The sequence below is a fragment of the Pleurodeles waltl genome, chromosome 9 (genome assembly GCF_031143425.1).
Source record: "Pleurodeles waltl isolate 20211129_DDA chromosome 9, aPleWal1.hap1.20221129, whole genome shotgun sequence".
NCBI lineage: Eukaryota > Metazoa > Chordata > Amphibia > Caudata > Salamandridae > Pleurodeles > Pleurodeles waltl.
In genome coordinates, this window is record NC_090448.1 from 538,936,726 (window position 1) to 538,949,922 (window position 13,197).

General features: G+C 45.2%; 1 protein-coding gene across 2 annotated transcripts in view; it reads right to left on the minus strand.

The window, feature by feature from the left end:
• ARMH4 (armadillo like helical domain containing 4) overlaps nucleotides 1–13,197 on the minus strand; it is a 645,165-nt gene that overhangs the window by 147,365 nt on the left and 484,603 nt on the right. The window lies entirely within an intron of this gene.

Consider the following 13,197-nt stretch of genomic DNA (forward strand, 5'->3'; position numbering starts at 1 on the left):
ATCAAGGAGCGTAAAGGGGAGGCCACTTACCTGGTGGACCTCAAGACCCCTAGGTACCCCCTAAGGGTCCTCCATCACAACCGGCTCAAACCTCACTTTGAGAGGTCTGAGGTCAGTATGCTCCTGGTCTCAGATGAGGGCATGGAAGAGGAGAGTGAACCTCTCCCCGACCTCCTCTCTGTCAAAGAAGGGGATGGGTCAGTGGGGGGTGTAATTCTCTCTGACTCCCTGACTCTAACCCAGAGAGGAGACTCCTATGAGCTGTTAGAGCAGTCCTCCCCCCTGTTCTCCCTTACTCCTGGACTGACCCACCTCTGTGTTCATGACATTGACACAGGTGACAGTCCCCCTGTGAAGAACAAAATGTACAGGCTCTCGGATAAGGTGAAGGCCAGCATCAAGGAGGAGGTCTCCAAGATGTTGACTTTAGGGGTTATTGAGAAATCCAGTAGTCCCTGGGCCAGCCCAGTGGTATTGGTTCCTAAGGTTACTGTCCCAGGTGCGAAGCCAGAACTCCGGTTCTGTGTGGACTAACGGGGTCTCAACTCAGTCACCCAGACTGATGCTCACCCCATCCCCCAAGCTGATGAGCTCGTTGACAGACTCGGCGCTGCCAAGTTCCTGAGTACGTTCGATCTTACTTCAGGGTACTGGCAGATCGGCCTGACTGAGGGGGCTAAAGATAGATCAGCATTTTCCACCACTGATGGCCATTACCAATTCCAGGTGATGCCATTTGGACTGAAAAATGCCCCCACTACCTTCCAACGGTTGGTTAACGGGGTCCTAGCTGGAAAATATGCCTACTGTGCAGCTTACCTGGACGACATAGCTGTCTACAGTTCCAGCTGGGAAGAAAACCTGCTCCACCTCAAGGAGGTGCTTCAGGCTCTGCAACAGGCAGGCCTGACTATCAAGGCTAGTAAGTGCCAGATCGGGTAGGGTTCCGTGGTGTACTTGGGACACCAATAGGTGGTGGCAAGGTGCAGCCACTCCAGGCCAAGATTGAAACTATCAAGGCCTGGCAACCACCTAGAACACAGACTGAGGTGAGAGCCTTTTTGGGCCTCACTGGGTACTACCGCAGATTCCTCAAGGGCTATGGTACCATTGTGTCCCCCTTGACAGAACTCACTTCCAAGAAACAACCTAGGTTGGTGAATTGGACAGAGGCTTGTCAAAAAGCCTTTGATTCTCTGAAGGAAGCCATGTGCACGGCCCCGTGCTCAAGGCCCCTGACTACTCCCAGGAATTTATTGTGCAGACAGACGCTTCAGAGCATGGCATAGGGGCTGTTCTAGCACAGCTAAATGAGGAGGGCTCAGACCAACCAGTAGTCTTTATTAGCAGAAAACTATTACCACGGGAACAAAGGTGGAGTGCTATTAAGAGAGAAGCATCTGCTGTGGTCTGGGCACTGAAGAAGCTCAGACTCTACCTGTTTGGGAGTCACTTCCGGGTTCAGACAGACCACAGGCCCCTCAGATGGCTCATGCAGATGAGGGGTGAGAATCCAAAACTCTTGAGGTGGTCCATTTCCCTACAGGGGATGGACTTTACGGTGGAGCATCGCCCAGGGGTTGACCACGCCAATGCTGATGGTCTCTCCAGATACTTCCGCCTTAGCGATGAGAGCTCCCAGGAGGTCGGGTAGCTCTCCCCACTTTCAGCTGGGGGGGGACACATGTTAGACCTGACATGCCTTAGGGTGGTCACCCCTAACTTTTTGCCTGCCTCCCTCCACTTTTTGGACTCTTTTTTTGCTGGCTTTTAGACTCTGCGCACTTTACCACTGCTAACCAGTACTAAAGTGCATATGCTCTCTCCCTTTAAACATGGTAACTTTGGATCATACCCAATTGGACTATTTAATATACTTATAAGTCCCTAGTAAGTGCACTGTATGTGCCTAGGGCCTGTAGATTAAATGCTGCTAATGGGCCTGCAGCACTGGTTGTGCTACCCACTCAAGTAGCCCCTTGAGCTTGTCCCAGGCCTGCCATGGCAAGGCCTGTGTGTGCAGTTTCACTGCCACTTCGACTTGGCATTTAAAAGTACTTGCCAAGCCTAAAGCTCCCCTTTTTCTACACATAGGTCACCTCTAATGTGTGCCCCAGGTAACCCCTAGAGCAGGGTGCTGTGTGGGTAAAAGGCAGGACATTTACCTCTGTAGTTTACATGTCCTGGTAGTGTAAAACTCCTAAATTCGTTTTTACACTACTGTGAGGCCTGCTCCCTTCATAGGCTAACATTGGGGCTGCCCTCATACATTGTTGAAGTGGCAGCTGCTGATCTGAAGGGAGTAGGAAGGTCATATTTAGTATGGCCAGAATGGTAATACAAAATCCTGCTGACTGGTGAAGTTGGATTTAATATTACTATTTTAGAAATGCTACTTTTAGAAATTGAGCATTTCTCTGCACTTAAATCTTTCTGTGCCTTACAATCCACGTCTGGCTAGGTTTAGTTGACAGCTCCTTGTGCATTCACTCAGACACACCCCAAACACAGGGTACTCAGCCTCAATTGCATACATCTGCATTTTGAATGGGTCTTACTGGGCTGGGAGGGTGGAGGGCCTTCTCTGACACAAAGGACTGCCACACCCCCTACTGGGACCCTGGCAGACAGGATTGAACTGAAAGGGGACCTGGTGCACTTCTAAGCCACTCTTTGAAGTCTCCCCCACTTCAAAGGCACATTTGGGTATAAAACAGGACTTCTGCCCTACCACCTCAGACACTTGCTGGAGAAGAAACCTGAACCAGAACCTGCATCCTGCCAAGAAGAACTGTCTGGCTGCTCAAAGGACTCACCTGTCTGCTTTCTACAAAGGACTGCTGCCTTGCTGTTGGCCTGCTGCCTTTCTGAACTCTTGTCTGGCTGCAAAAGTGCTCTCCAAGGGCTTGGATAGAGCTTGCCTCCTGTTCCCTGAAGTCTCAGGACCAAAAAGACTTCTCTTTTTCATTTGGACTCCTCGTGCGCCGAAAAATTCGACGCACAGCTTGCTCCGCGGTGAGAAAATCGCCGCACACCGACGCTGCTCGACGTGACATCTACGGGCGACCGGAACTTTGGCGCACGACCTCGCATGTACAATGCCGCCCGACTTCCAGAGAGGGAATCAACGCGACGCCTGCCGTGAGAAAGAAAATTCCACGCACAGCCTCCCGGAACGACACGCAGCCGGATAACAAGCTGAGGAATCCACGCACAGACCCTGGGACATCTGGCAATCCAGCGAACCATAGAAGGAGTCGCCCGCGTGCCGGAAAACGACGCACGTCTTCCCCGAGTGAAAAATAACAACGCAAGTCCGTGTGTGAAGGGGCGAAACCGACGCACACACCATTTTTCTTCCCGCAGAACGACGCACGTCTCCCCGCAAGAAAAATAACGACGCAAGTCCGTGTGTGAAGGGGCGAAACCGACGCACACGCCATTTTTCCACGCATCTCCTCCTCTGCGGCCCTCTGCGGAGATTTTCCACTCCAAACCAGGTACTTTGTGCTTGAAAGAGACTTTGTTTGCTTTTTAAGACACTTTATATCACTTTTCAGTGATATTTCTACAAATTCTTATTGCATCTTTTATTGTGTTGATCTACAAATATCCAGATAAATATTCTATATTTTTCTAAACACTGTGTGGTGTATTTTTGTGGTGCTATATGGTGTTATTGTATGATTGATTGCACAAATACTTTACACATTGCCTTCTAAGTTAAGCCTGACTGCTCCAGAGGGTGGCCACAGGATATTTTGGATTGTGTGTGACTTACCCTGACTAGAGTGAGGGCTCTTGCTTGGACAGAGGGTAACCAGACTGCCAACCAAAAACCCCATTTCTAACATTGGTGAGCAGCGGTGAGGATAGGACTTGTATTGTGCAGTGACATACAGTAGCTAAGTATTTCACTTCCTACCCACAGTTGAAGGTCAACTTGATTTTTATCTCTTTTTTGCAAATTCGTTTTTCCTGACAATTTTCAAAAACTAAATCCTCACTCAACATGTCTCTGGCTGGGTCTCAAGTGGGAGATTTGGACCTAGCTACCAGAGGGTTGGCACAGGATAATTTGGATTGTGTGTGACTTACCCTGACTAGAGTGAGGGTTCTTGCTTGGACAGAGGGTAACCTGACTGCCAACCAAAAACCCAATTTCTAACAATATATATATATATATATATATATATATATACATAGCTACCCACACATTGTGGGGCATATTTATGGGGTTTTACATGCAACACAGCCACACACATTGCTCCCTGTGCTGTGGGAACAGGAGAGGGCAAGAATGTGCCATATCTATCAAGATATGGCGCATTTCTGTCCCCTGTCTGCGCCAGTGCACAACCTGCCGCCTAACGTCAACGCAAGCCCCCTTGCGCCATGCTGTCTGAGTTAGAGGAAGGATTGTTTTTGTGCAGAAAGGGACACCTGCCAGGACAAAAATAATCCTTGGAGGCTTTTCCCTCTTTCTAAATGTGTTGCAGAATGCAACACACTTAGAAAGAGAAAACAACAAGGAGAAATAAAAATATTTCTCCTTGTTATGCCTCCACTGGAACGGTCTAGCATCTTGACGCATTCCCAGGTTTAACAGTCTTGGTAAATACTGGTATGCACCAAAATCTATAGGTGGATGTGTAAGAACACCCATTCTCCACCCATGAAACACCCTGCCAGTGCAGTGTAATTCAAGGCAACGACTTGTGCTCCTGTGAGTTACACCAGATGTACCATGCCACACAGGGCCACAAAAGGTGCCTCAGCGTGGCATGGTAAATCTCATTCTGGTTTTGCATTGCCCTGCAGCTGCTTGGGTGGTGCAGGGCAACGCAAAACCTTGATAAATCTGTGCCAGTGTATATGCAGATGGGCTGAATACCTTTTTTTATGATCAATGTTGAGTGTGGGGAATGGCCATGCCTCAGGATAAGCAAAGTCTCGAGAGGGATATGATTCCCATCAAAACCTAGATCTGAGCAGTTCTGTTGTAAGATAAAACCATACTAAAAATGTCACTTGACTAGTAGGAGAGTTATTTTGTCACAAAAAAATTGTTACATGCAATCTGTAAGTCAGTAAACAGTGTTTTTCTCTTGTCAGTTTTGCTTTACTAGGGCAAAAAACTGGAATTTGACATTTGCAGTGTTGTAAGGAATATGTGAATGTGTTTTTATTAACTCAGTTGCTCCAAATATCGTGTTATTGAGCCATATTTATTCACTGCCATGCAATACATATACAAAGCTTTCCAAAGTTAAAACTAAGACAAATTTCTATGAGGTATAAAATATCTTTCTATTCCATGTCAATAAAGCATTCTGACATTCTGACTGAAAGTACTTTCAAAACCAGCAGCATTTTGTCAGTGAACTCCTTTGTGCCCTACTGCAGCTTTCCACCATTGTACAGGGCTAAACGCCTGTATTTATGACAAAGGAAAGACACATCTGAAGTCATCTTAATGATTTCAAAGCTGTAAAGCCTAAAGAATGTCATGTAGAAACGAAGAAAATGGTGGATCTCTTTGTCATAGAAATAATGGTTAGTGCTATTGAAAGCTGAAATGAGGACACAATTTCTCGGAGTTGTGAAATGCAGAGAAAAACATGTACTTCCAAAACCAGCAGCATTCTGTCAGTTAACTCCCCAGTAATCGAGGGCAGCATCACCACAGAGTTCTAATGAACAACTGGAGGGCTAAAAAAATGTATTTACGACAAAAGCGAGGCACCCATTTGCGCGATCTTGGTGGAATAACAGCTGTTGTATTTAAAATCTTTCCTACAGAGCAGACTGAAGTAAATGACAATTGAGATGTTATTACAGGCGTGAAATCAGAGGATTAAAAATGTGGGGGTGAGAGGGTACAGAGTTTTTGTAATTTGAGGTATAATATGTTTTTAAAGGAGCTAAAAATAGTAAAAGAGAGAGATGGATGCATAAGTACAGCATCCCCTCTCTACATTTGTTTACTCAGCTTAACCATCTGCTTAGTCGGTTAACAGCTCCTTAATTTTAAACAATAACATTTGGTAGATAAAAAGTAATATTTGTGTGTGTATCACTAAAAAAACAAAGGTTAATGTGACATTACAGCTATTTTAGATGCTAAAACCATAAGAAATTCACTACAAAAGTGACGGTTAAAATTATGTTATAGTTAGGTGTTGGAATTAGACACAAGCCAACCTTAAAAAACTCAAAATAACACTTAAGTGCACCAGTTATCGTTAGTGAACTAACTATAACTTACGCCACCCCCCCCATCGTGCACTGGTTATGATCTCACATATTACAAAACTCATAATATGGGCACTAACGCTCTAATACAAATACTAATACTCCCTCAATCCTGTTGAAGTTTCATTTTAAATCTGTACGTAGCAAATGTAGGACACATTTTACTTTTGTCTATGCTCTGGGATGAAGTGATATTGAACAGAAGTGATATATATGCAAATTTGTTTAGAAAATATAAATTATTAATAAAACTTTGTCAGTGAATAGAAGCAGATTGTGGGTAAACTAATCAACATATATCATTTTCAAGTTGACATAGAAAAGGTAGGACAATATAATCTTGGTCAGGAACTTAACTTTTCTTACACATATTCAACAGCTATCTAGTCCCCTTTATGTTGAAATTAGGCATATGCTCCTTTACATGCATATGCTTCCTTACAAGATTTATGTCAGAACCCGGTCAATCCCGGATCAAAGCTGAAAATCTGAAATATTTTGCATATGTGGTTTTAACTTAAAAGATTGCGTTTAAATGTTGTCTAGTTGGATCCAGAAATGAAAGCAACATTAAGATAACAACATTTCTAAGTTGTTAATACAAATGAATAAAGGTGAGGGGAAAAGTAGGGTGATTAAATGAATAATATATTCTGTACTTTTCAGGACCTTTTTCCTATTTTTATGCATTTTTGTTTTCTTGTTTTTATGATTTCCTATTGGGAAATGTATGCATAATAGTATTAAACCGAACTTGATTAAAACAGGCACACTCCTTGCCTCCATCTTATTCTGCATCCGATACATACATATAGGAGCGTCGCGCCTTCCTAGGAGTACTCTACTATGTGTAATCGTAAAAAAAAAATACACTTACCTGCCGCCTCGCCTCTGCCACTCCGACTGCTCCCACTTCCTCAGTGCTTGCCTTGCTCCCCTCCACACCCAATCCAGATGCTTCTCTCACGCTGTTACACAGCATGAGAGAAGCGCCAGGATTGGCCTGAGCGGGCTGAAAAGCCTCACAGGGAGGGAGTGGGATTCTGCGCTTGGTCTCCACCCAGTGAAATACAGATAAGGTGGAGAGTTCAAAGTGCACTTGCCAGTTTGGTCAGTCTCAGAAGGCCGGCCAGACTGACATGCACACTTAGAGTGCACCACTACTCCTCCTCTCTGCTGATGCGGAGGATGCTAGCCCCGCCTTAGACTCAGCAGAAAAATAAAATGATAATAGTTTATTATCATTTCATTTTTCTCTTGCCCTTTAGCAGTGGGCGACATTCCTCCCCCATAGCGGAGAGGCCATCCCTGTTGAAAGGTTGTGCAGACAGTGAAATAGGAGAAGTGGCAGTAATCAGAATGAGAAGATAATTCTACATCATTTGAGTTCATTATTTTAGAATAAAGAAAAAAACAACTGGTAATTTTTAAAGGGTTGAAAGCTAATAAAGATCATAGCTTTGTGGGATAATTGTTGTTAAGAAAGTTTGTATGTCCAAGTCCGACAAAATATCAACTAGTCCCCAAGTTAAAAAAACAAATAGACAACATTTCAATTTACTAACATTCACACCACGCAGTCCTGAATGAAAATCAGCAACACTGCATTGCACTCATTACAAAAAGTTGAAAAGTACCACATTTAACAACCCTGGTGACGTCATCAACTGCTCTCCCTCTACCATTACGATAAGGTGTAAGGCTAACCGAGAACTGCCTTGATAGGATTTGCACTCGAGTTAACCATGTCAGCAAAAATATCAATGCAAAAATGATCACTTCAGTTTCAGCTGTGCAAAACGTGTAATTTAGTAGTAAGTACATGTCTTTCATGTGGAGTTATTACACACGATTCCACTTGTTGCTTAATAACACCTTATATTCTTTTGCATTGGTATTTCCAGCTAAACCAGGTCACACTATTGTAGTTGTTCTAGCTTTGTGTGAAAGCCCACGGTTGTTCGCACTGTTCCTGCTCCGTTACATATCTTTGCATAAATTACAGGGAACATGGTGCTACACTAAGTGAGCTGAATCTGGCTCAGGCAGATGTATGGCGTCGAGGATGAGCGGAAGTCTCAAGAGTATCTTAAAGAAACTGGATGGCCTGCTGAGCTTTATGCTGCTAACTCTGCTTGTCTTATGTCCTGGGAGCTGACATCCTCCGTTGCTCTTGTAATGACTTCTTTCCAGTGCATTTACAGTTAAACAGCTGGTCAAGTTCCAGCTGAAGTCTTTTTTTGTACAGTGAGATAGGACGTCATCCTGCCGTGGGCGCCAGCATAGGAGCCAGTGGTGCAGGACTATCCAAGGAATGGAAGTAGCTCCCCCGACTGCCCTGCTGCATTCCTGGGACGGGCTGGGGACACACTTGCCCGGCCCTCTCGATCTACTCCCCCTGCCGCTGTAACCTGCCCTGAGCAGTCTACAGCTGTGGTTTCCAACCTTTTGACTTCCGTGGATCCCCATTTTATCATTACTGGAACCCAGGGACCCCCAATGAATCATTATTGGAATCCGAGGACCCCCCCACTGAGTCATTACTGAAAGCTGGGGACCTAATCTGTTAATATAATTTAATTTTCTAAGCAGTCCTGGACCCCCTGTGGAGGCTGAACGGGCCCACAGGCGTCTCCGAACCACAGGTTGGGAACCACTGGTCTACAACGATGCCAAACACTGTGGCGTGTCATTAAATAGAAAATAGTGGGGAATGGCAATTGCTGAAACAATTAGCATTACAGTAAGGAGTTCCCTGCATTTCCTTACATTACTTACACAATACATGAGCTGGATACATCTATCCAAAGAGACTCAGAAAACCACTGAATAGACATGATAATAGAAAAAAAAGCCATTTCAGTACCGAATGGGGTCCAACTAGTACACAGTGTCTTTTCGACGACTGACATTTAAAGCCCCGCGAGAGGCCAATCAACAACCAGCGCATGGGAAGGTGTCAGATTCAGCCTTGAAAGGGTCAGAAAGCCAGACATTTAAAATTTAACTCTTTGTTATACACAGTGAATGGTGTTCAGGGGGTCATTTTGACATTTTGAACCATAAATTCTGTCATTTGTACGAGGAGAGAGACTGGATCTTAGGTAAGTTCATACTGCCTTTGCAGCAGCAATGGCCATAAACTGTACATCGAGAATTGTATCTGAACTGCAGCCAACACATAATGTACATTGGAATATGCATTATGCATTCATGCTGTCACTGTATGACACACAGTAAATACAGAATCAGAACCAATGTAAAACTATAGAAGAAAAGGCAATAATGCATGAAGCATTTTTGATTGCTTTGTACAAAAGAACATACACGAAGAATTAAAAGGATTTGTATGGTCTGCACAAGCACGTTTTTGTAAGAGTGAAGAAGTGAGAGGGCGGTTATCTCTTTCACAAAGGCAAAGATACTCACCTGTGCATACTTCATTAATCTGAAAAGCCATCATGAGTTGAAATAAATAGTATCAAACTTTGAAATGTCTTTAGATTAGCTCCGGATGACAAATGGCTTCTTTCCTCTCACACTTTTTGTTCTCAAGTTAAAGAATAAGAGCGGACTTTTGTCACAGAGTAGTTTACTTTTTTTATGTCTGCCTTTAGCCAACAACCTTTGAGATTACTAAAATTATACATGAAGGTAATATACTAATTTATAAACCCGCTTGTGTTTTGAGGAGTATTGTGCCGTCATTTACCAGATGACCCCTTTACACTTTGACAATTTCTAACCCAGCCGACAGCTTTTGCGTTTAATAAATTTATACATAAAAATAAAATATTATAGGGATTTCAGACGACCCTGTTCATCCATTTTTCTGTTAATGTGTCCATATTTTTCTTCTGCCCACCCAGGCAAACAGCAAGGGGTAACAGGTCTGCCCACTTCAGCCATTAGCTAACTTCACCATGAGTGACTGTTCTGCTCTTTCCCAAGGAGCACATCCACACAAAGTAGTTCCCTTCAATGAAAGGTATTACAGTGGCAATGTGTGCTTTTTGAGACATTGCTTTTAGCCAGTGTTTTTATTGGTCGGGTCACAACAGCACTCCCAACAATAATATTTTGAGACATAATTTGCCATAAATCACCAGATTATGCCTTTAAACTTTAACGACTTCTGAATCAACAACTAACCATGAGTCTATCAAGCTTGCTTGATCATTTGTGACTTTATAGTGAGTACTGAGAGGTTTGCAACAGCACAAATTATCACAATCCATTTATAGGACAAGGGGCCAGATGTAGCAAAGGGGTTTACCCATTCTGTGTCTATGGGAAAATTTGTTGGTACATATGGCCCAAGGTGATTAAATAGCATGGTGTGACCGATTGCACACATAGGGCCTCATTCTGACTTTGGCGGGCGGCAGAGGCCGCCCGCCAAAGTACCGCCGTCAGAAGACCGCCGCGGTAATTCTGAGTTTCCCGCTGGGCTGGCGGGCGACCGCCAGAAGGCCGCCCGCCAGCCCAGCGGGAAACCCCCTTCCATGAGGATGCCGGCTCCGAATGGAGCCAGCGGAGTGGAAGGGGTGCGACGGGTGCAGTTGCACCCGTTGCGATTTTCAGTGTCTGCTTGGCAGACACTGAAAATCTTGTTGGGACCCTGTTAGGGGGCCCCTGGAGTGCCCATGCCAGTGGCATGGGCACTCCAGGGGCCCCCAGGGTCCCCACGACACCCATTCCCGCCAGCCTGGTTCTGGCGGTGAAAACCGCCAGAACCAGGCTGGCGGGAAGGGGGTCGGAATCCCCATGGCGGCGCTGCATGCAGCGCCGCCATGGAGGATTCCCTGGGGCAGGGGAAAACCGGCGGGAAACCGCTGGTTCCTCTTTTCTGACCGCGGCTTTACCGCCGCGGTCAGAATGCCCCGGAAGCACCGCCAGCCTGTTGGCGGTGCTTCCTCTGCCCTCTGCCCTGGCGGTGAGACACCGCCAGGGTCAGAATGAGGGCCATAGTCTCAATCAAATCTTCCCAGAAACTGCCTGCTGGTGGCAGTGGGATGCCTGTTGCAAATTGCCTTCTGAAATAGTAAAGGGTGACTCATTTGTTCAACACAGATTTTGTTCCATCTGGAAGGTCACTCACATAAGACATTGATTGCACAACTACAAAGTAGGTCAGTACGGGATTTCTGCACAAAGGGCAAACAAAACCATAATATCCAGAATGCAGCACAGCTTCTTTAAGCAGCATTTTCAGTTCATCTGCCTTTGGCGAGTGTAATTTTTCCCCATCCTAAACACTTGACTTCGCCTGCATTTCTGAGTCAAGAGTTTGACATGTATGAGAAAGCTGTAATGGCAGACATCTACTGTAAACAAGATAGAGCTTTAATCTGCTCTAATGACATAGTAAAGCACGTATAGCAATCTGTAAATTTTTTGTATTGTGATATTTGAAGTCAAAGCCCAGAAGCCCCAGTACATTACAATTCAGAGAGGGTGTGCACATCCACCCATTGCCCCAATACACAAACCTTATAAGAATTTTCCAACTGTGTATTAAAGTCCCTTCAGATTTTTTTGACCTATCAGTTTTTGACAACTCCTTGGGACTTCAGCGTGTTAAAAAGTAGGGCTCAACAACATTGTTTGCAAAAAATAAATTTAGACACTGCTTTTTTTAGAGTACCCAAGGAGCCAATTTTTTTAAAACCACCAAAATCTGGTCCTTAGGCATAGTAGAGGAAAGGAAGGATTTCTGGCCTGAATAATACAACAACCTTTCGCAAAACTAATATGTTTCAGCCTTAAATAGTTTAGCTATTGCCAATGTTTATTTGGACCGGCTTGCTAATGCAGGCTTCAACACACATACACACTCATGTTGTGGTATGTGTGTGATGGCATTGCAATGCTTTGCTGACACATTCATGCTCCCGAGTGAAGTGAACTCAAGATGAGGCTGTCAAGTCATCAAACAAGAGGAAACAATTCTAACTACAACAGCTGAATTTCTATGGTTTTGTGCATGTAAATTCTGAACCTAACTATGACGTCCCTGTAACCTTTGTTTTTAGTGAATTTTTGAGGTTTTTAAAATTCTATTTCCTAACTATAACATCACTGTAACCTTTGCTGTTTTCAGTGAATATCTAGGTTTTTTAAAACATTAAGTAAAATGCCCATCGCAATGCATGTTGAGGGGGGGGCAGTTGAACGCAGGTCCTGACCTGACATTGTGCTGCCCTTACCCTCTCTTGCTACTCCTGTCTCCCCCTTGCCATCCATTGTCCAAGTCCATGCCCCTGCTTTCTCATTACAGCCCTGTGCAGCCGTTGTTCTGCCACTGCCCTTCCTGGCTGCCCTGAACAGTTAGCTTGCTACTCCATCCACCTCCTCCCTTCCCTCTGTTGTACAAGTCCATGCACCAGCCTCCTCCCTCCTGCATGGTTCAATGTGCTGCCACCACCCTCCAGTCAGCTTTATGTCCCTGCTCACTCATCCTGCCCTCTGTTGCCCAATTCTATGTCCCATCATTGCCCTACTGCTTAGCCTCTGTGCTTAGCTTGCTGTCCCTATTCGCCTTCCCCCGCCCTCCGAGGTCTGTGTGCTTGCCCCTGTTCCCTCCTTTTTGCTCACCATGTTCCATGGACCTGCTACTGCCCCTCCTATCTACTTTGAGTGTTCTATTGAGCAGCCACTGCCCCTCCCACCTGCCTAGCATGGTCAGATGACTGCCGCCTGTCCCTGCCACCTCCACCCTGCCTGTCTTAGTTCCATGCCCCAGCCCATCCCTCCGGTCCTCCATGGTCTATTTTGCTGGCACTTCCTTCTACCCAGCATGCTCTGTTGTGCTGCAACAGCTTCTCCTGCCTACCTTGTGTGGTCTGTTGTGAAGCTCCTTCTGTGCCCTCTCTTGACTTTGTCCAGCCCCTACCCATCCCTTTTGTCCTACATGCCCCCTCCCTCTTGCCCACCATTGCT